A 22179-nucleotide genomic window follows, 5' to 3' on the forward strand; every position below is an offset into this window, starting at 1 on the left:
ACTATTTCCTGAATATTGTCAGGGCCCGTAGCCTTTGCAGTATCCAGTGCCTTCAGTCGTTTCTTGATATCACGTGGAGTGAATCGAATTGGCTGAAGTCTGGCATCTGTGATGCTGGAGACTTCAGGAGGAGGCCGAGATGGATCATCAACTCGGCACTTCTGGCTGAAGATTGTTGCAAATGCTTCAGCCTTATCTTTCACTGATGTGTTGGGCTCCCCCATCATTGAGGATGGGGATATTTGTGGAGCCACCTCCTCCAGTTAGTTGTTTAATTGTCCACCACCATTCACGGCTGGATGTGGCAGGACTGCAGAGCTTAGATCTGATCCATTGGTTATGGGATCGCTTAGCTCTGTCTATCACATGCTGCTTACACAGTTTGGTATGCAAGTAGTCCTGGGTTGTAGCTTCACCAGGTTGACACCTCATTTTGAGGTATGCCTGATGCTGCTCCTGGCATGCCCTCCTGCACTCTTCATTGAACCAGGGTTGGAATCCTGACTTGATGGTAATGGCAGAGTGGGGGATATGCCGGGCCATGAGGTTACAGATTGTGGTTGAGTACAATTCTGCTGCTGCTGATGGCCCACAGCGCCTCATGGATGCCCAGTTTTGCATTGCTAGATCTGTTCGAAATCTATCCCATTCAGCACGGTGATCGTGACACACAACACGATGGAGGGTATTGTCAATGTGAAGGCGGGACTTCGTCTCCACAATGACTGTGCGGTGGTCACTCCTACCAATACTGTCACGGACAGATGCACCTGCAGCAGGCAGATTGGTGAGGACGAGGTCGAGTATGTTCTTCCCTCGTGTTGGTTCCCCCACCACCTGCCGCAGACCCAGTCTAGCAGCTATGTCCTTTAGGACTCGGCCAGCTCAGTCAGTCGTGGTGCTACCGAGCCACTCTTGGTGATGGACATTGAAGTCCCCCACCCAGAGTACATTTTGTGCCCTTGCCACACTCAGTGCTTCCTCCAAGTGGTGTTCAACATGGAGGAGTACTGAGTCATCAGCTGAGGGAGGGCGGTAGGTGGTAATCAGTAGGAGGTTTCCTTGCCCATGTTTGACCTGATGCCATGAGACTTCATGGGGTCCGGAGTTGATGTTGAGGACTCCCAGGGCAACTCCCTCCCGACTGTATACCACTGTGCCACCACCTCTGCTGGGTCTGTCCTGCCGGTGGGACAGGACATACCCGGGGATGGTGATGACAGTGTCTGGGACATTGTCTGTCAGGTATGATTCCGTGAGTATGACTATGTCAGGCTGTTGCTTGACTAGTCTGTGGGACAGCTCTCCCAACTTTGGCACAAGCCCCCAGATATTAGTAAGGAGGACTTTGCAGGGTCGACAGGGCTGGGTTTGCCGTTGTTGTTTCCGGTGTCTAGGTCGATGCCGGGTGGTCCGTCCGGTTTCATTCCTTTTTATTGACTTCGTAGCGGTTAGTTACAACTGAGTGGCTTGCTAGGCCATTTCAGAGGGCATGTAAGAGTTAACCACATTGCTGTGGGTCTGGAGTCCAATCGACAATGGTTTCATGGCCATCATTAGACTAGTTTTAATTCCAGATTTATTAATTCAAATTCCACCTTCTGCTGTGGTGGGATTCGAACCCAGGTCCCCAGTGGAATACCCTGGGTCTCTGGGTTATTAGTCCAGTGATAATACCACTACGCCACCGCCTACCCCAGTCATTTTGTCTGTATCCAGTCTGTGTCTGTTTCCAATCTGCGTGAGTCCAGTCTGTGTGTTTTCAGACTGTGTGTGTCCAGTTTGTGTTTGCCTATTCACTCTGTGTCCAGCCTGGTCGTGTCCATTCTGTCTGAGTCATGTCATTATGTCTGTTCTATTAAGTATTCCCTGTCAGTGTCTGTATTTATCCAGTCAGTGCATGTCCAGTCTCTGTGTGTTCAGTCAGTGTGTTTTTTAGTCTGTATCTTTCCATTCTGTTTGTTACCTGTCTTGCTGGATATCCAGACTGGGTGTCTTCCCTCTGTGTGTTTTCAGTCAGTCTGTGTTCAGTCTTTATGTTGATGCCGTGTGTGTAGATAGTGTGTTAACAGTCTATGTGTGTCCAGTCTGTGTTCCCAGTCTATATATGTCCAGTCTGTATGTGCCAAATCTATGTGTTTTCAGTCTATGTGTGTTCAGTCTGTGTGACCAGTCTGTTTGTTTCCAGTCTGTGTGAATACAGTGTATGTGTGTTTGTGCCTGTCTTTATGTTTAGGCAGTTTTTGTCTGTACAGCCATAATGTGTATCTCTTGCCTTTCTTAATATTCAGTCCGTGTGTGTCTAGTCTGTGTATATCCAGTCTTTGTGTGCTTTCGATCTGTGTGGTCACTCTGTCTGTATCAAGTGTGTACGCTCAGTTTGTGTGTGTGTCCACTCTGTGTGTGTCCAGTCTGTTTGTGTCCAGTATGTGTGAATGCAGTGCTGTCTCTATGTGTAGGCACTATGTGTTTGTCCAGTCTTTCTTCATGTTCAGTCTGTGTGTGTCCAGTCTTTGTGTGCTTGCTGACAATGCTACCACTAGGTGGCGCCGCATTGGCACATGCGCAAATGCAGCCTCTGCCACTAAAACGTCACAATCTCTGACGTCAGACAATTGCCAGGACTAAAGATGGCGCTGCTCAAATAATCACACAGGGTCAACAAGATGTACTTGCAGCAGCGCAGCAAGGCTCCTCAGGTCGCTCATCATCTCCATCTGCTGGTGTCCCTCTCTCACTGCAGTTACTGCCCCTCTCACCATCTCCATCTGCTGGTGTTCCTGTCTCACTGCAGTTACTGCCCCGCTCACCATCTCTATCTGCTGGTGTCACAGTCTCACTGCAATTACTGCCCACCCTCACCATCTCCATCTGCTGGTGTTCCTGTCTCACTGCAGTTACTGCCCACCCTCACCATCTCCATCTGCTGGTGTCACAGTCTCACTGCAATTACTGCCCACCCTCACCATCTCCATCTGCTGGTGTTCCTGTCTCACTGCAGTTACTGTCCACCCTCACCATCTCCATCTGCTGGTGTTCCTGTCTCACTGCAGTTACTGTCCACCCTCAGCATCTCCATCTGCTGGTGTTCCTGTCTCACTGCAGTTACTGCCCCTCTCACCATCTCCATCTGATGGTGTTCCTGTCTCACTGCAGTTACTGTCCACCCTCACCATCTCCATCTGCTGGTGTTCCTGTCTCACTACAGTTACTGTCCACCCTCACCATCTCCATCTGCTGGTGTCCCTTTCTCACTGCAGTTTTTCTCTCACCCAAGACTCAGATATCTGGGGGTGACTCGGAAAGGTTCTCCCTGGCTGAGAGACGGCGTTAACTGCAGTGAGACAGGGTTACCAGCAGATGGAGATGGTGAGAGGGGGACTGTAACTGCAGTGAGACAGGGTCACCAGCAGATAGAGATGGTGAGAGGGGGACTGGAACTGCAGTGAGACAGGGACACCAGCACACAGAGATGGTGAGATGGGGCAGTAACTGCAGTGAGACAGGGACACCAGCAGATGGAGATGGTGAGGGTGGACAGTAACTGCAGTGAGACAGGAACACCAGCAGATGGAGATGGTGAGAGGGGCAGTAACTGCAGTGAGAGAGGGACACCAGCACATCGAGATGGTGAGATGGGGCAGTAACTGCAGTGAGACAAGGACACCAGCAGATGGAGATGGTGAGAGGGGACAGAGTCAGAATCTCAATAAAATTTCGATACAACTTGTGTTAAATGGTAATTTTCCAACTATGTAAACGCTTGTAACGTTAACCTGGTTTCTGTTTGAAAAAATATTTTGAGTGAGCACACCCTAATGCAGAAATTAAACAAGAACATCAAATATAGTCCAAACATTTATTTACAAATAAAAATTCTCTGAATAAGTTGCGTTGAATTCTTCATCACTAAAGTTATGCCATCTCTCACTTCCCTTTTTGTGCTCTTATCTTCTCTACTATTAGTGAGAGGAATTGAAAATAGATATTAAATCTGCTTTCACCAAACTGTCAGACAGTGCATTCCAGACCAGAACAATTTGTTGGGGATTATTTCCCCTGATTATTTCCTCGCATCACTCTCCCATTTTTATTCACCTTCATTCTGTGCTCTCTGGTTCCTGACCCCTCTCTGCTACTGGACACAAACTGTCCTCGTTTATCCAAACTGAGTGAAAGAATTTGAATGCTATTTGTTTCACCAGGGCAGCTGCAGATTAACTAGTAACTCCTGAATTTGGACAGTGATGAACAAGTGACAAAATCCCTCTGAATCCCCCAGGAAAGTAGTGGATAGAAACAGTCAAGATGGAAAGTGAAACAAGTGACACTTTAATACAGCAGCAAAAACTCATTGCCACATTCTCGAGGTAGTTATTGCTGAACTTTATGTAAACTGGAAGTGAAAAGTGAGAGACTTTTCATAAAATTTGTGCTAAATGGCTGTTTCTCAACTTTGTAAACCCTTGTGATGTTACAGCGGTAAATGTTGAGAAAATTATTTTGAATGCTTACTGGCTAATGCATAAATACAACAACATCAAGAAACGAATCGTTTACAGATACAAGTGTAAATATGGGTCGGAATTGTTCTGTGAAATGTCACCAATTGTAAACGTTTTCTTGGCTGTAATTTCAGGGATTGTAACCCAGAGAAACTGAGAAACCTGATAAAAACATTCTGTTCCTCAAACTGCAGCAAACAGGCCTCGCCAGCAAAAACTCTTTGCCAGAATTTCAAGTTATTGCTGCACTTTCTGTAAACTGGAGATGAATAGTGAAAGGCATTTCATACAATTTATATCAAATGGCAATTTTTCAAACAGGCCACTCCAGGTTTTACATTGCAGCAGTTTTTCTACATTTAGTTGTTAATGAGGTCTTGGGGGTGGGGGGATGGTGGGCTGGGGTTGTGCAGGAGGAGAGGGAGAGAGAGATAGGGTCCTGAAATGAACCAATTCCAACATTTGCTGGAACAGCCCTACCCCATTCCCACACCATTCCCATCGGACGGCCTGAAATATCTCTTCTTTGAAGGTTTTTGTGTGTTTGTGTGCATGTGTGTGTGAATGTCATTGCATCCTTCTGGTCTCTGTGCAATGAGCTCTGTCAGCACAGATCCTGGAATTGGAACCTGGACCCTTTCCCATCTCAGAGTACCCACTAACCGAGCTCCCTTATTTTATTACATCTCATTCCTTTCCATTGACAAATGAGGTTTTTGGGGGAGGGAGAGAGACAGACAGACAGACAGGTTTCTGTCTGGAATGGTCCATTTGGGATATGGCTGGAATATCCCTCCCCCATTCCCTGTTTACACAGAGACTCATCTTGGACTGTCCCATACCTGGGAGGCAGTGTCCAGATGGAGGAAGCTGAGATCTGGTTGGATGAGCTGTATTTGGGGTGGACTGTCTGTTTTGAGTGACAGGTTCTGGGATATATTAGGACAACATCAGCCTCCATTCTTTCTTTCCATGCGGCTGGTTTGTGAAGGTGAGTTTCTGTGTCTCAGTGTCTCTGTGCCCAGGTGAATTGCAAGCTGATTACAGTGTGTGAGTGTGTGAGAGGGAGAGAGAGACAGTCCAGTCTGAATCCCCCTCTCTCTGTCCCAGTCCTGACCCTTTTCTCCAATTCCCTCCCCAATCTCCCTCTCCAGGATCTTTTCCCCATGGATGAGCTGAATGAGGGAAGGTGTTAGAGTCCAAAGATGGAGCGCAGACCGTGTGGGATGGTGAGTATCACATCTTTATTGTCTCTCTCTGCCTTTCTCCCTCCTTCTGACTCAATCTATCCCTCTGAATCTATCTCTCAATGTCCCACTCCCTCAGTCTCCCCCTCCCTCAGTGTTCCTCTCTCTCTCTGTGTTTCTCTCTCTCTCTCTCTTTGTTTCTCTCTCCCTCTCTCTGTTTCTCTCTCTCCTTCACTTTGTGTTTCTCTCTCTTTCTCTCTGAATGATTGTGTGTCTTTCTGTCTCACTGACTTTCTCTGGCTATCTCTCCCTCTCAATCTCTCTCTGTGTTTCTCTCTCTCTCTCTCTCTCTCTGATTCTCTGTGTCTTTCTCCCATTGGTTTTCTGTCTGTCTCTCTGGTGTCTGCAATTTCTTTGTGTCTCCATTCTTTCCCTCCACTTTTTCTGTCTTTTCTCCATTTCTCTGACTTATTCTTTATCTTTTTCTCTTTCTGACTTTCTCTCCCTCTCGAACTTTGTCTCTTTCTCTCTCTTTTTCTCTTTCCTTTTCTTCTGCTTTCTCTCTTTCTTTGCCTCCCCTCCACCCGCAAATTTCCTCCCCCCAAACTTTTCCCCCTGCAATATTGCCCCCCCCCCCGGAAAACATCCCCCCCACCTTGAACAGACCCCCCCATCTGAATAATCCTCATCTACAGACCCCTATCTGATATCCCCTGTTAACTGACCCCCATCTAATACCCTCCCCCCTGTTAAAAGACAAACCATCTAAATACCACCTGGGAAAAGACCTCCATCTAAATACCATCCCCCACCCCCACAGGAACTGACCCCTATCTGATACCTCCTGTTAACTGATCCCAATCTAATTCTCCCCCGCTGCCCCCACTGTAAACACTCCCCCCTTTCTAAATACCCTCCCTGTCCTGTAAAAGCCCCCACTCTACTAATTCCCACCCTGTATCATCTCCCCCGTGAACAGCCACCCTCGCCCGCCCACTGTGTAACTCCCGTCCCAGTCAACAGACCCGACCTCACCCCCACCCCACCCCCCCTCCCCCCCCACCCCGTATAATTCCCACCTCCATCACTTTCCTGGGTTTGGCTCCGTCTCCCGACATTCTTTCATTCACTTTAATTCCTGGTCTGGATAAGCCACTGGAATTCCATCAACTGGCTCCCAGATCCCCGGCACCTTTAACTCATGTCCGGCCAATGGCAGGGCCGGGTGTAGAGCAAGGACCCCACCACCACCACCCCCAGAGGCTAACTGGCATTCTGAGCCTTTAATGCACAGGAAGATCCCAGCCCCAGACACATCCCTCTCTGCAGAAAGGTGTTTCACCTGTTCTCCCCATCGGCTTCAGGGAATCAAACAGAGGGAGACACACACAAATACTCACACACACTGACTGGCACAGGGACGGGAGGAGGCCATTCAGCCCTTAGATCCTGTCCCACCCCATGTTAGATCATGGCTGATCTGTCCCTTCCCCCATCGGGCCACAAGGAGACAGGCAGAGACAGTCGGGGAGCAGATACACAGAGAGGCAAAGAAACACTGGGCTGGACTCGGATGTGGTGCCAATGGTGAAAACCAGGGTGGAGGGGAGGAGGGTGCTTGTGAATCGGCTGCCCGTTCAGCATCTCTCCCCTGTTTTTACCTCAATGGGAGCTAAGCTGGACAAAGATGGAAAGCAGGATCCCGGCTCACAATCACCCTGTACAACACCAAGGCAGTGAGTTCAAATCCACCCCCAGACAGAGGGAGAGACACAGAAAACAGATCCCAGGATTAGGACAGAACAGAGAGAGAGAGAGAGAGAAATGGAGACATCCAGAGAGACAGAGCTGGAGATGTAGAGAGAGAGAATGCAGCAGCAATGTCTTCTTCTTCTTCTTCTTCTTCCTCCTTGTCTCGAGAGACAATGGGTAAGCGCCTGGAGGTGGTCAGTGGTTTCTGGAGCAGCGCCTGGAGTGGCTATAAAGGCCAATTCTAGAGTGACAGACTCTTCCACAGGTGCTGCAGATAAAATTGGTTGTCGGGGCTGTTACACAGTTGGCTCTCCCCTTGCGCTTCTGTCTTTTTTCCTGCCAACTGCTAAGTCTCTTCGACTCGCCACACTTTAGCCCCGCCTTTATGGCTGCCCGCCAGCTCTGGCGATCACTGGCAACTGACTCCCACGACTTGTGATCAATGTCACAGGACTTCATGTCGCGTTTGCAGACGTCTTTAAAGCGGAGACATGGACGGCCGGTGGGTCTGATACCAGTGGCGAGCTCGCTGTACAATGTGTCTTTGGAAATCCTGCCATCTTCCATGCGGCTCACATGGCCAAGCCATCTCAAGCACCGCTGACTCAGTAGTGTGTATAAGTTGGGGATGTTGGCTGCCTCCAGGACTTCTGTGTTGGAGATATAGTCCTGCCACCTGATGCCAAGTATTCTCCGAAGGCAGCGAAGATGGAATGAATTGAGACGTCGCTCTTGGCTGACATACGTTGTCCAGACCTCGCTGCCTTAGAGCAAGGTACTGAGGACACAGGCCTGATACACACGGACTTTTGTGTTCCGTGTCAGTGCGCCATTTTCCCACACTCTCTTGGCCAGTCTGGACATAGCAGTGGAAGCCTTTCCCATGCGCTTGTTGATTTCTGCATCTAGAGACAGGTTACTGGTGATAGTTGAGCCTAGGTAGGTGAACTCTTGAACCACTTCCAGAGCGTGGTCGCCAATATTGATGGATGGAGCATTTCTGACGTCCTGCCCCATGATGTTCGTTTTCTTGAGGCTGATGGTTAGGCCAAATTCATTGCAGGCAGACGCAAACCTGTCGATGAGACTCTGCAGACATTCTTCAGTGTGAGATGTTAAAGCAGCATCGTCAGCAAAGAGGAGTTCCCTGATGATGACGTTCCGTACTTTGGTCTTCGCTCTTAGACGGGCAAGGTTGAACAACCTGCCCCCTGATCTTGTATGCAGGAAAATTCCTTCTTCTGAGGACTTGAACGCATGTGAGAGCAGCAGGGAGAAGAAGATCCCAAACAGTGTAGGTGCGAGAACACAGCCCTGTTTCACGCCACTCAGCATAGGAAAGGGGTCTGATGAGGCACCGCTATGCTGAATTGTGCCTTTCATATTGTCATGGAATGAGGTGATGATACTTAGTAGCTTTGGTGAACATCCAATCTTTTCTAGTAGTCTGAAGAGACCACGTCTGCTGACTAGGTCAAAGGCTTTGGTGAGATCAATGAAAGCAATGTAGAGGGGCGTCTGTTGTTCACGGCATTTCTCCTGTATCTGACGAAGGGAGGACAGCATGTCAATGGTCGATCTCTCTGCTCGAAAGCCACACTGTGCCTCAGAGTAGATGTGCTCGGCCAACTTCTGGAGCCTGTTTAAAGCGACTTGAGATATTGAGAAAGATCGCAGACAAAGAGAGAGATGCAGAGACAGAAAGATGTGGAGGGGCAGAGATACAAAGTAAGATGTGTTTACAGAATTGGGAAGGGTGTCCCGGGACAGGGGGGAAATGCAGAGATAATATTGCAGGAAAGGAGGAGCAGAGATGGAAGGATTCAGAGATTTGGAAGTGAGTGAGAGAAGAAATGGAGTGAGAAAGAGACAGATAAAGATACAGAGAGTCGCAGAAAGAGATTGACAATGGAAACCTGTGAGACTCTGGAGAGGGGCAGAGATAGAAATGATGTTGAGAGATACAGAGATAGGGATTTAAAGATGTGAAGAAACAGTGCTAGGAACAAAGAGGAAGGTGCTGGAAACAAGTTGCAGCAAGAGCTGGAGAGAGGGAAATCTATGGGATTACATTGACTGTTGTGGAGCAGCGATTCCCAAACTATTCCCTTCAGAGCACCATCCAGCCCCCTCCCTTGTGGTAAAAAAATCCACAGAACCCCGAAAACACACAGTCTTCTTTTCTGTATCTAGAAATGAATTTGACAATGACACATATATATTTATTATTATTTTCCCTCACTGGTTAAAGCTCTTGTCTGACAATTCCACGTGGAGAAAAGATTCTCCCTCTGCATCATCACAGCTGCAGCTTCCGAAAAGATTCTCCATGGGAATAAGAGAAATAAAATTGATTCAAACAAAGCAAAGCATTTTTGCACAGAAATAAAACACAACGAGAGCCCAGGGCTCTTTCTCTCACTCACTGACATAAAACAATCTCTCAGTTACTTACAAACACATCCCCCGACACAGAGCCAGAGACTGGGAAGTGTGGATGTGTTTACCCTGTCATTTCCTGCTGTCTCTCTCTCTCTCTGTCTCTCTCTATTTCTCTGTGTGTCTCTCTACATCTGTTTCTGCCTCACTGTAAAAACACACAAACACTGGTGACCCCCATCCCCTCTCCTGTAGAAGGATAGAGAGAGAAATCCACATTCCCATCCCTGAAATTCTGAATACAAATGGTCCCCCGATGTTTCATTTCACTGTCAAATTCAGCCCACAGCCTAAAACACCAGCAATATTCGGGAATGAGAACAAGCCTTTACAAACCTTCTCATTTCAGCCATTTCATTGCTGATTAACAGAAGAATTTGACACTCAATGAATTAATTTTTAAAGTTCTCATCAACGTTGCAATGTTATAAATACTGTAGGCCATTGGTGCACAGCAAGATCCCACAAGCAGCAGTGTGATTACAGCCGGCTACCCCTCTCTCCCCCTCTGATTCCCTCCATGTTTCCCTCACTCTCCTGCGTCTCTCTCCCTCCTGTTACTCTCATTCAGAGAGAGAGAGACAGAGAAATCCAGTCTCAGAACATCATTCACAATTCAATTGGCTGCTGCACATTTCATGTCACCCTCAAATTCACGGCACTGCCCAAAACACCAGCATTATTCAGGAATTATACCGGCTTCAAGCTCCGGACTTTAATTCCAGGCCATCGGGAGAGCTTTACACACAAGGAACTCACTTCTAAAATGCAGTCACTGTTACAATGCAGGGAATTCTGCAGGCAAGCTGTGCACAGCAAGATCCCAGCAATGGAGACACTTCAAAATTCAGTTTACCACGGTTTTGCTTGTGGATTCCTTTCTCTGTCTCTCTCTGTCTTTCTCCATCTTTCTCTGCCTTCCCTCCATCGCCCACACTCTGCCTATCTCTCTCTCTCTAACCTGCCACCTCCAGCTGTTTCTCTCATTCCCTCTTTTTCTCTCCATCTGTTTCTGCCTCAGTGTTGTAATGTAGGAATTGATGCAGGGAATGTATGCACAGCAGGATCCCACAATGTGATCATAGCCAGATATCCCATCACAGTCCTCAGAAAATGCTCAACTCCATCTTTAAACGTAAAACAAGTCTTTATACAGCTTCACGTTCAGCTCTTGTAACTGTTGTAAAATTCTTGTAAAAACACAGAAATCCACACTCACACCCTCAGGAAGCTGAATTTTAAAGTGTCCTCATTGTTGTCATGTAGGAATTGCTGCAGGGCACTAGATACACAGCAAGATCCCACAAGCTACAATGTGATAACAGCCAGATTTCAGTCCCCAGAAAGGGCGAAACGCCCTCTTTAAACTGGGAACAAGTAGCTGGTTGGAGAAGGAGAGTGTGAAACAGAGACAGAGAAGAGAAAGCATGGGGGGAGATAGAGAAACAGGGAAAGAATGTGGAGACAGAGAGAAAGCTAACCTTAGACCTACAGTAAAATGAATTAAAATGGGCACCGTGCATCTTATTTAACTGTAAGCTTCCTAGCATTGCCCAAAACACCAGCAAACCTCACAGACAGGGCTGGAAGGAGCAAGTGGCAAATGGGACTCCCTCCTGGGGCTGTTCCTTTAACCCCAGGCTTTCAATCTGGATAAAACTCCAGGGCTTCAATCCAATTTGTGCACAGCAAGATCCCAGAGGCAGCAATATAATATGCAGATTATCTGTTTTCAGTGATGTAAATTTAGAGATCCCAGAGGGAGGGACATTCCTGCAGTTTGAAAATCTCAAACACCCCTCTCCCTGTCTTTCTCCTGCTCCCTCCCCAAACTCGTCCACATTTGTTTCTTTCTCTCTCGATCTGGGATTTAATCTGGATTGAAACGTCCGCTGAAATGTTTCTGTCACCGTTTAAAATGACCACACATCACATTCGAGTCATCGAGAGATACAGCACTAAAACAGGCCCTTTGGCCCAACGCTGACCATCAGCCACCCATTTATGCTAATCCTGCACTCATGCCATTTTTACCCCTCTCACATCCCCACCTTCCCTCAATTCTCCTACCACCTACCTATACGAGGGGCAATTTTAAAAATGTCCAATTTACCTATCAACCCACAAGTCTTTGACATGTGGCAGGAAACCAGAGCACCCGGAGGAAACCCACACAGAGAACTTGCAAACTCTGCACAGTTAGGACCCAGAACCCAACCTGGGTTGCTGGACCTGTGAGGCTGCGGTACTAACCACTTAGCCACTGCAGGAAAGTCCCTCCCTCTGCCATCCCTAAACTTACATCACTGAAAACAGATGATCTGCATATTATCATATTGCTGCCTGTGGGATCTTGCTGTGCACACATTGTGGCACGTATTGATTAATGGTTAAAATAGAGAAAGTGTGGGGGAGAGAAAAGCAGACGAGATGGAGAGAAAACACAGAGAAATCCACAATCTGACCCTCACGAAGCTGAATTTTAAAGTGTCCTCATTACTGTGCAGGAAATGCTGCTGGGCACTAGATGCACAGCAAGATCCCACAAGCTGCAATGTGATAACAGCTACATTTCAGACTCCAGAAAGGGCGAAATTCCCTCTTTAAACTGGGAACAAGCTGCTGATTTTGTCTCTGCATTTCAAATAACAACAAATCACATTGCTGTGTGTGGCATGATTTTTTATTTATTAAAGGTTTAATTGGAGAAGGAGAGTGTGAAACCGAGACAGAGAAGAGAAAGCATGGGGGGAGATAGAGACACAGGGAAAGAATGTGGAGACAGAGAGAAAGCTCAGACCTACAGTAAAATGAATTAAAATGGGCACTGTGCATCTTATTTCACTGTAAGCTTCCTAGCATTGTCCAAAACACCAGCAAACCTCACAGACAGGGCTGGAAGGAGCAAGTGGCAAATGGGACTCCCTCCTGGGGCTGCTCCTTTAACCCCAGGCTTTCAATCTGTATAAAACTCCAGGAGCCCCAATCCAACATGGGCGGCACAGTGGCGCAGTGGTTAGCACCGCAGCCTCACAGCTCCAGCGACCCGGGTTCAATTCTGGGTACTGCCTGTGTGGAGTTTGCAAGTTCTCCCTGTGTCTGCGTGGGTTTCCTGCCAAAAGACTTGCAGGTTGATGGGTAAATTGGCCATTATAAATTGCCCCTAGTATAGGTAGGTGGTCGGGAAATGTGGGGATGTGGTAGGAATATGGGATTAGTGTAGGATTAGTATAAATGGGTGGTTGATGGTCAGCACAGACTTGGTGGGCTGAAGGGCCTGTTTCAGTGCTGTAACTAAAAACTAAACTAAACTATGAAATGGTTAACCCAGGGCCCCAGAGAGGAAATTAAACCTCAGGCTAATAAACAGAAACAACTCACGTGAGCCCTTTGGGTGCGGCCTGTGGACAAGGCCTCAGTCCGTCCCCTCTGGAGGAAGCTCCTGTCCAAGGATTCCTCGTCCCAGACTTTCCCTCTTTTCATCTTCACGATGCAGTTTTCAGAAGGAAAATTCCTAAGGCAAGAGGGAGAGAGAGAAAACTGATGAAAAGGCATTGTTAAACAAAACCGCACAGCAAGAGCCCAGGAATTGCCCTCGGTTACAGCAACACCCAAATACAGACAAATCACAGTTAATAAACTGAAGGATAAAGGGTTTGAGACAGCAACCTCCACCTCTGTGTGTGTGTGTGTGTCTGTCTCTGTCCCTATCTCATTTGCCCCCCAATCTCTCTCTCTCTCTCTGTGTCCAGATCTGTTTTTGTCCCTCTATCTCAAATGTAATGTTGACTGAAAATAGCTATGAAATATTTCTGTCTCACCATTTAAACCAACAACAAATCACACAGCTGTGTGTGTTTTTAACTATTAAAGGTTTAAATAGAGAGACAGAGGGAAAGAAAGCTGGAGAGAGACAGAGAGAGAAATGGAAACTCAGAACTTCAGTAAAATGAATTGTTTGAATCGGGAACATTTGACACTCAGTGAACTGTTTAAGTGTTGATCACTGTTGCAATGTTGGAAACACTGCATACCATTTGTGCACAGCAAGATCCCACAATTTCATTTCGCCCTCGAATTCACAGCACTGCCCAAAACACCAGCATCACTCGGGGATTATACCGGCTCCAAGCTCAGGACTTTAATTCTAGGCCTTCAGGAGAGCTTTACACACAATGAATTCACTTCTAAAATGCAGTCACTGTTACAATGCAGGGAATTCTGCAGGCAAGCTGCACACAGCAAGATCCCAGCAATGGTGACACTTCAACATTCAGTCGACCAAGGTTTTGAGTGTGGATTACTCTCTCTTTCTCTGCGTTTAACCTGCCACCTCCAGCTGTTTCTCTCTCTCCCTCTTTTTCTCTCCATCTGCTTCGGCCTCAGTGTTGTAATGTAGGAATTGATGCAGGGAATGTATGCACAGCAGGATCCCACAATGTGATACTAGCCAGATATCCCATCACAGTCCTCAGAAAATGCTAAACTCCATCTTTAAATGTATAACAAGCCTTTCTACAGCTTCATGTTCCCTTCAGGAGCAGTCGACACTCAATGAATTCATTTTTAAAGTGGTCCTCACTGTTGCAGGAAACCTGCAGGCAATCTGTGCACAGCAAGATCCCAGAGGCAGCAATATGACAATATGCAGGTAATCTGTTTTTAGTGATGTAAGTTTAGAGATCCCAGAGAGAGGAACATTCCTGTAGTTTGAGAATCTCAAACACCCCTCTCCCTGTCTTTCTCCTGCTCCCTCCACCCTGCACCCCATCCACATCTGTTTCTTTTTCTCTCGATCTGGGATTAAATCTGGATTGAAACGTCCTCTGAAGTGTTTATGTCACCGTTTAAAATAACCACACGTCACATTGTGGCTCCTATTGATTAATGGTTAAAATAGAGAGAGTGCGGGGGGAGAGAAAAGCAGAGGCAGATGGAGAGAAAACACAGAGAAATCCACACTCAGACCCTCAGGAAGCTGAATTTTAAAGTGTCCTCATTGTTGGAATGTAGGAAATGCTGCAGGGCACTAGATGCACAGCAAGATCCCACAAGCAGCAATGTGACAATAGCCAGATTTCCCCTCAGTCCCCAGAATGGGCGAAACTCCCTCTTTAAACTGGGAACGAGCCATTTGTGCAGAGCAAGATCCCACAAGCAGCAGGGTGATAACAACTGGCAACCCCTCTGATTCCCTCCATGTTTCCCTCACTCTCCTGCGTCTCTCTCCCTCCTGTTACTCTCATTCAGAGAGACAGATGGAGAGAGAGTCTTGCGAGGTGGGCCCTAGAGAGGAAATTGAACCTCGGGCTAATAAACAGACACAACTCACGTGGGCCCTTTGGGTGCAGCCTGTGGACAAGGCCTCAGTTCGTCCCCTCTGGAGGAAGCTCCTGTCCAAGGATTCCTCGTCCCAAACTTTCCCTCTTTTCACCTTCACGGTGCAGTTTTCAGAATGAAAATTCCTCAGGGGAAAGAAGGAGAAAAAAATTGGATTAAAATACAAAGTGAGGAACTTTTTAAACAAAATAGCACAGCAAGAGCCCAGGGTTTCCCCTCTCAGTTACACAGACAATCAGCAATATTCAAATACAATCAAATCACAGTTATAAACCAGATTGAGACAGAGGGAGCGCACACACCCACACACACACACAGATACACAGACACACACACTGAACCAGACTGGGGAATGTGTCCACTCTCTCCAGAGAGAGAGTGAAAGGTGGGTTTTATGACTGGAACTGAGATCTTCCTGCCCAGTTATATCCTGAGTGAGCTGTTTGCAAACTCCACCCCTTGAGCCTCTGACATGATGGGCTGTCTCTCAATCTCCTGCCTCAGGAGCGGGGGAGGGGGCCTGTCCATTGATATGTTAATCCCAGGACAGGACCTTCCTGACTCTTCCAGTCCATTGATATGTTAATCCCAGGACAGGACCTTCCAGACTCTTCCAGTCCATTGATATGTTAATCCCAGGACAGGACCTTCCTGACTCTTCCAGTCCATTGATATGTTAATCCCAGGACAGGACCTTCCAGACTCTTCCAATCCATTGATATGTTAATCCCAGGACAGGACCTTCCTGACTCTTCCAGTCCATTGATATGTTAATCCCAGGACAGCAATCCTTTCAGCCATCTCTTAGTTAATTTTAAACCTTTAATTCTTTCCCTGCAGTTTGAAAATATCATACACTGATCCAACCCTCCCCCCTAAAATCCTCACACTGAAGCCACAATACAGGACTGGGCAGATAATGGGGATTGTTACTGAGGTTGTGTTTGGGGATTTTTACTGACATCAGTGTTGAATTTTAAAGTATCTCCTCTTCCCTTACTTCTAAAGTCTCTCAGTGTTGTTGTTGTTGTGCTGACAGCTTTTTCAGTGTACAGTCCCTTTCAACTTTTAATAAAATCTGTGGCACACAAATAAATGTAAAGTTTCTCCTCCAAGATGTTTTGTCCTCCCTCTTCCATGGTCTCTCTGTCACTCCCTATCTCTCTCTCTGTCTCTCACAGGACTGGGCAGACACTGGGGATTGTTACTGAGGTTCTGTCGGTCATTTTTACTGACATCAGTGTGGAATGTAAAATCTGTGTCTGTCTGTCTGTGTGTGGCTGTGTGTCTGTCTGTGTGTCTGTGTGTGTCTGTCTGTGTGTGTGTCTGTGTGTGTCTGTGTGTCTGTGTGTGTCTGTGTGTGTCTGTGTGTCTGTGTCTGTGTCTGTCTGTGTGTCTGTCTGTGTGTCTGTGTGTGTCTGTCTGTGTGTGTGTCTGTGTGTGTCTGTGTGTCTGTGTGTGTCTGTGTGTCTGTGTCTGTGTGTGTCTGTCTGTGTGTCTGTGTGTGTGTCTGTGTGTCTGTCTGTGTCTGTCTGTCTGTGTGTGTCTGTCTGTGTCTGTGTCTGTCTGTGTGTGTGTCTGTGTGTCTGTCTGTGTGTGTGTCTGTGTGTGTCTGTCTGTGTCTGCGTCTGTCTGTGTGTGTCTGTCTGTGTCTGTGTGTGTGTGTCTGTGTGTCTGTCTGTGTCTGTCTGTGTCTGTGTCTGTCTGTGTGTGTCTGTGTGTGTGTCTGTGTGTCTGTCTGTGTGTGTGTCTGTGTGTGTCTGGCTGTGTCTGTGTCTGTCTGTGTGTGTCTGTCTGTGTGTCTGTGTGTCTGTCTGTCTGTGTGTCTGTGTGTCTGTCTGTGTCTGTCTGTGTGTCTGGATGTTTGTGTGAGTGAGAGAGAATATCAGGGTCACCTCTCTCCTTCTCTATCTCTCCTTCTCTCTCTGTTTCTCCCTCTATCTCTGTCTCTCCCTCTCTCTCAGTCAGCCTCTCTCATAGAAAGATAGATGCTGTATCTCTCAAACTAAAAACTAAACTAAAACAAGATCAGGAGCAGGCCATTCGGCCCCTCGGGTCTGCTCTGCCATTCAATAAAGATCATGACCGATGGTCTAATTCAGTTCCCTGTTCCCACTTTCTCCCCCTAGCCCTTTATCCCTTTGACATTAAGAAATATATCTTTCTCCTTCTTGAATTTATTTGATAACTTGGTCTTCACTGCCTTCTGTGGGTGAGATTTCACAGGTACCCCACCCTCTTCCCCATCTCACTCTCCCTCGCCCACTCTCTCCCTCTTCCCCATCTCACTCTCCCTCGCCCCCTTCTCTCTCCCTCGCCCACTCTCTCCCTCGCCCCCCCTCTCTCTCCCTCGCCCCCCTCTCTCTCCCTCGCCCCCCCCCTCTCCCTCACTCCCTCTCTCCCTCGCACCCTCTCCTTTCCTCGCCCCCTCTCCTTTCATCGCCCCCTCTCTCTCTCCCTCGCCCCTCTCTCTCTCCCTCGCCCCTCTATCTCCCTCTCCCCCCTCTATCTCTCTCCCTCTCCCCCCTCTATCTCTCTCCCTCTCCCCCCTCTATCTATCTCCCTCTCCCCCCTATCTATCTCCCTCTCCCCCCTCTATCTATCTCCCTCTCCCCCCTCTATCTCTCTCTCTCTCCCCCCTCTATCTCTCTCTCTCTCTCTCCCCCCACTATCTCTCTCTCTCTCTCCCCCTCTATCTATCTCTCTCCCCCCCTCTATCTATCTCTCTCTCCCCCCTCTATCTATCTCTCTCTCCCCCCTCTATCTATCACTCTCTCTCCCCTCTATCTATCTTTCTCTCCCCCTTCTATCTATCTCTCTCTCCCCCCGCTATCTATCTCTCTCTCCCCCCTCTATCTAACTCTCTCTCCCCCTCTATCTATCTCTCTCTCCCCCCTCTATCTATCTCTCTCTCCCCCCTCTATCTCCCTCTCCCCCTCTATCTATCTCCCTCTCCCTCCTCTATCTCTCTCTCTCTCTCTCCCCCTCTATCTCTCTCTCCCCCTCTATCTCTCTCTCTCTCTCTCCCCCTCTATCTCTCTCTCTCTCCCCTTGTATCTTTCCCTCCCCCCTCTATCTCTCTTTCTCTCCCCCATCTCTCTCTCTCGTTGTGTTTCTCTATCACTGTCTCTGTCTCTCTCTCTCACTGCCACTCCCTCTCTCTCTGTTTCCCTCTCTGTGTCTCTATCTCTCTCTTTCTGTCTGTCTGTCTCTCTCTCTCTGTTACTCTCTCTCTCTGTCTCTCCTTCTGTCTTTCTCTCTTTGTCTCTCCGTCAGTCTAGCCCCCCCACCCCCCCCGTCACTCCCTCTCTCTCTTTCTGTCTCTGTCGCACTCTCTCTATCCCTCCATCTGTCCTTCCCTCCCTGTCACTCCATCTCTCTCCTTCTCTCTCTGTCTCTCTCTTTGTCCCTCCATCTGCCTTTCCCTCTCTGTCACTCCATCTCTCTCCTTCTCTCTCTGCCTCTCTCTCTGTCCCTCCATCTGTCTTTCCGTCCCTGTCACTCCATCTCTCTCCTTCTCTCTCTGTCTCCCTCTCCGTCCCTCCATCTGTCTTTCCCTCCCTGTCACTCCATCTCTCTCCTTCTCTCTCTGTCTCTCTCTCTGTCCCTCCATCTGTCTTTCCCTCCCTGACACTCCCTCTCTCTCCTTCTATCTCTGTCTCGCTCTCTGTTCCTCCATTTCTGCTTCCCTCTCTGTCACTCCCCCTCTCTCCTTCTATCTCTGTCTCTGCCACTCTCTCTATCTCTCTCTCTGTCCCTCCATCCGTCGTTCCCTCTCTGTCTCTCCGTCCCTCTCCTTCTATCTCTGTCTCTGCCTCTCTCTATGTCTCTCTCTCTGTCCCTCCATCTGTCTCTCCCTCTCTGTTTCTCCTTCTCTCTGTGTCTCTCTCTCTGTCCTTCAATCTGTTGTTCCCTCTCTGTCTCTCCCTCTCTCTCCTTCTCTCTCTGTCTCTCTCTCTCTGTCTCTCCATCTATCTTCCCCACCCCCGTCACTCCCTCTCTCTCCTTCTAACTCTGTCTCTGCCTCTCTCTCTGTCTCTCTCTCTGTCCCACCATCTGCCTTTCCCTCTCAGACACTCCCAAGCTCCCTTCTATTTCTGTCTCTCTCTCTCTCTCTCTCTCTCTCTCTATCCCTCCATCTGTCCTTCCCTCCCTGTCACTCCATCTCTCTCCTCTCTCAGTCCTTCCATCTGTCTTTCCCTTCCTGACACACCCTCTCTCTCCTTCTATCTCTGTCTCTGCCACTCTCTCTGTCCCTCCATCTGTCTTTCCCTCTCTGTCTCTCCTTCTATCTCTGTCTCTCTCTCTCTTTCTCTCCATCTGCCTTTCCCTCTCTGTCTCTTCCTCTCTCTCCTTCTCTTTCTGTCCCTCAATTTGTCCCTCCATCTGTCTTTCCCTTCCTGACACTCCCTCTCTCTGCTTCTCTCTCTGTCTCTCTCTCTGTCTTTCCATCTGTCTTTCCCTCCCTGTCACTCCCTCTCCTTCCCTCGCCCCCTCTCTCTCTCCCACGCCCCCTCTCTCTCCCACGCCCCCTCTCTCTCTCTCTCTCTCTCCTCTCTATCTCTCTTTCTCTCCCCTCGATCTCTCTCTCTCTCCCCCCTCTATCTCTCTCTCTCTCTCCCCCCTCTATCTCTCTCTCTCTCTCCCCCCACTATCTCTCTCTCTCTCCCCCTCTATCTCTCTCTCTCCCCCCTCTATCTCTCTCTCTCTCCCCCCTCTATCTCTCTCTCTCTCCCCTCTATCTCTCTCTCTCTCTCTCTCTCTCCACCCGCTATCTCTCTCTCTCTCTCCCCCCCCTCTATCTCTCTCTCTCTCCCCCTGTATCTTTCCCTCCCACCTCTATCTCTCTTTCTCTCCCACCTACAACTCTCTCTCCCCCATCTCACTCTCTCGTTGTGTTTCTCTATCACTGTCTCTGTCTCTCTCTCTCACTGCCACTCCCTCTCTCTCTGTTTCCCTCTCTGTGTCTCTATCTCTCTCTTTCTGCCTCTCTCTCTCTCTCTGTTACTCTCTCTCCCACTGTGCCTCTGTCCATGACTCTATTCGTGTCTCTCTCACACCATCTCTGCCTTTCTCTCTCTCTGTATCTCTCTCTCTCACTCTCACTGTCTCTGTATCCTCCTCCCTATATCTCTGTCTTCCTCTCTATTTCTGCCTCTTCCTCTCTGTCTCTCTCACTGTCCCTCCATCTGTCTTTCCCTCCCTGTCACTCCATCTCTCTCCTTCTCTCAGTCCCTCCATCTGACTTTCCCTCTCTGTCACTCCCTCTCTCTGCTTCTATCTCTGTCTCTCCCTCTCTTTCTTTGTCTCTGTCCATAACTCTGTCTGTGTCTCTATGACACCATTTCTCCCTTTCTCTTTCCCCCACTCTCTTTCTTTTCATCTCACCCTTCCTCCCTCGATCCCAGGACAACAATGGCTTCAAACATTTCTCCTTCTTTCTTTATCCCTCCCTCTCTGTCCCACTCTCTCCTTCTATCTCAGTCTCTGCCTCTCTCTCTGTCTCCCTCTGTCCCTCCACCTGTCGTTCCCTCTCTGTAACTCCCTCTCCCTCCTTCTATCTCTGTCTCTCTCTCTGTCCGTCCATCTGTCTTTCCCTCCCTGTCACTCCCTCTCTCTCCTTCTTTCTCTGCCTCTCTCTCGCTCTCTGTCCCTCCGTCTGTCTTTCCCTCCCTGACGCTCTCTCTCTCTCCTTCCATCTCTGACTCCCTCTCTCTCTGTCTCTCCATCTGTCTTTCCCTCTCTGTCTCTCCCACTCTCTCCTTCTCTCTCTGTCTTTCTCTCTCTGTCTCTCCGTCAGTCTCCACCCCTCCCAACTTCCGTCACTCCCTCTCTCTCTTTCTGTCTCTGTCGCTCTCTCTCTATCCCTCCATCTGTCCTTCCCTCCCTGTCACTCCATCTCACTCTGTCTCTCACTCTGTCCCTCCATCTGTCTTTCCCTCTCTGTCACACCCTCTCTCTCCTTCTCTCTCTATCCCTCCATCTGTCCTTCCCTCCCTGTCACTCCATCTCACTCTGTCTCTCACTCTGTCCCTCCATCTGTCTTTCCCTCTCTGTCACTCCCTCTCTCTCCTTCTATCTCTGTCTCTGCCATTCTCTCCATCTATCTCTCTGTCCCTCCATCTGTCTTTCCCTCCCTGTCACTCCATCTCTCTCCTTCTCTCTCTGTCACTCTCTCTGTCCCTCCATCTGTCTTTCCCTCCCTGACACTCCATCTCTCTCCTTCTCTCTCTGTCTCTCCATCTGTCCCTCCATCTGTCTTTTCCTCTCTGTCTCTCCGTCTTTCTCCTTCTACCTCTGTCTCTCCATCTGTCGTTCCCTCTCTGTCTCTCGCTCTCTCTCTGCCTCTCTCTCTCTGTCCCTCTCTCTGTCCCTCCATCTGTCTTTCCATCTCTGTCTCTCCGTCTTTCTCCTTCTATCTCTGTCTCTCCATCTGTCGCTCTCTCTCTGTCTCTCGCTCTCTCTCTGTCTCTCGCTCTCTCTCTAAATCTGCCTCTCTCTGACTCTGCCTCTCTCTCTGTCCCTCCATCTGTCTTTCCCTCTCTGTCTCTCCTTCTATCTCTGTCTCTCTCTCTCTGTCCCTCCATCTGTCTTTCCCTCTCTTTCACTCCCTCTCTCTCCTTCTATCTCTGTCTCTGCCACTCTCTCTATCTATCTCTCTGTCCCTCCATCTGTCTTTCCCTCCCTGTCACTCCATCTCTCTCCTTCTCTCTCTGTCTCTCTCTCTGTCCCTCCATCTGTCTTTCCCTCCCTGACACTCCCTCTCTCTCCTTCTATCTCTGTCTCGCTCTCTGTTCCTCCATTTCTGCTTCCCTCTCTGTCACTCCCCCTCTCTCCTTCTATCTCTGTCTCTGCCACTCTCTCTATCTCTCTCTGTCCCTCCATCCGTCGTTCCCTCTCTGTCTCTCCGTCCCTCTCCTTCTATCTCTGTCTCTGCCTCTCTCTATGTCCCTCCA

The 22179-nt window shown here is 48.5% G+C and overlaps 2 pseudogenes; both read left to right on the top strand.

The window, feature by feature from the left end:
• The window catches only part of LOC137345197 (uncharacterized), a 43371-nt pseudogene extending 27187 nt beyond the window's left edge, over positions 1 to 16184 (top strand).
• Positions 16185 to 16491: 307 nt separating this feature from the next.
• Positions 16492 to 17032, top strand: LOC137345344 (keratin-associated protein 12-2-like; annotated as a pseudogene).
• Positions 17033 to 22179: the final 5147 nt, after the last annotated feature.

Source organism: Heterodontus francisci, chromosome 28 (assembly GCF_036365525.1).
Source record: "Heterodontus francisci isolate sHetFra1 chromosome 28, sHetFra1.hap1, whole genome shotgun sequence".
NCBI classification, from domain to species: Eukaryota; Metazoa; Chordata; class Chondrichthyes; order Heterodontiformes; family Heterodontidae; genus Heterodontus; species Heterodontus francisci.